The sequence below is a fragment of the Cyprinodon variegatus genome, unplaced genomic scaffold (genome assembly GCF_000732505.1).
Source record: "Cyprinodon variegatus isolate N-32 unplaced genomic scaffold, C_variegatus-1.0 Scaffold1341, whole genome shotgun sequence".
Lineage (NCBI taxonomy): Eukaryota > Metazoa > Chordata > Actinopteri > Cyprinodontiformes > Cyprinodontidae > Cyprinodon > Cyprinodon variegatus.
In genome coordinates this window covers 166,067-167,576 of record NW_015151794.1, presented here as the reverse complement: position 1 = coordinate 167,576, position 1,510 = coordinate 166,067, and positions in this window count along the sequence as shown.

The following is a 1,510-nucleotide window of genomic DNA, read 5'->3' as shown; positions in this document are numbered from 1 at the left end:
GAATTCTGACAATAAAAAAAGTCAGAATTCTGAGATTAAAGTCAGAATTCTGAGAAAAAACAGACATCACAGATGTCTCTCTCTATTCTGAGTCCCAACATATCCCTGTTGAACACATTTAAGGTGGTGATTAGGCTTCCGTATCTCTCCAGCTGGTCAGTGAGGAAGGCTGCCTCATCTAGAGGATCTAATTGATGTTTTCTTTCGTAGAGTCCCATTCTGTGGAGGATTCTTCCCAATATGTGCATGCTAACACTGATCTCATCCAGTGTGCAGCAGCATCAGTGTCTCTCCTGTCTTAGACCGACAATAAAGTAAAACTTGATCAACTCCAGTAAACTCGCCATTGTGCTGCTGAGGAGATGACATGCAGAGTGAAAAAGTCCCACAATAACCTAGATAAGGATGTCAGGATAGTTATCATGTTCAATCGAACATTTACTTGGAGCGCCAACTTCATGTGTGACAGACAAGGAATCTCAGTAAAGCGGTGTCCATCTGTTCAGCCTTCCTCTCTCCACTTCCTTCAAAAACCTACTTGGAGTGAAAACTTCTTCATCTTAAGTTAGTCTCGTGGTCACTACTGACTAAAAGCATATATGTTATCACGTATCCATATAAATACATTGCACAAATAGTTTTGAAACAAAATCACCTTCATACCCAGACCACAGGTCCGACTGTAAAATCAAGATGACCAGTGGTGATGGTGTGAGTCTGGCAGACTGGGCTCAAGAAACAAATTTAAGGACATTTTTCACACATTTTCTCAATCTTTTTTGGTCTTGGGCTTAACAATGTCTCTGTAACTACTCCTACAGTGCTTAGGGAATAAAATCCATCAATAAAATATCAAAATCAGTAAAAAAAAAAAAAAAACAACTTGTGTAATGTTGCATCCATTCTATTCAATGAAAAGCTGAAAATCGGCCTAAATACATCCATTGATAAACATGATCACTGATGTCAGGCTGAATGAATCATTCATCCTAGCAGAGCTACCTACTGCAGCAGCACCGCCTGGTAATGCTCTAGTAACTTCTTTTATTTAGTCAGTTATATTTACTTCTGAGACGCTGAAAAAAGTTTATATATTATATATTTTTATATATATGATAAAGTTTCCTACTTGAGTAAAATATCTGGCTGCTCCATTCATTGTCAGTAACTTCACTTAATGAAACAAGCCTGTTTTAAACAAATATCCACCAATAAGAGATTTTCTTCTTTTTTGTACTCCAGGCTTAATGGTTACATTTTATTTTCCATCTGCTTAATCTGCCAGTGTACATTAAACAGGATACTGTAATTTAAGCTATTCTTACATACTGTAACTATCCATTTAGCACATTTTATAAAAAAGAAAATGTACTTTGAAGAGTGTTTGTTCCACCTATTTTATTGCGTAATCATTGTATGTGTTTATTTTTTTCGTCTTTCTTATTGTTTGAATCACCAGAATTTGTATCTAATTAATATTTTGTTTAATTTTACATCATTTTGTAAAATA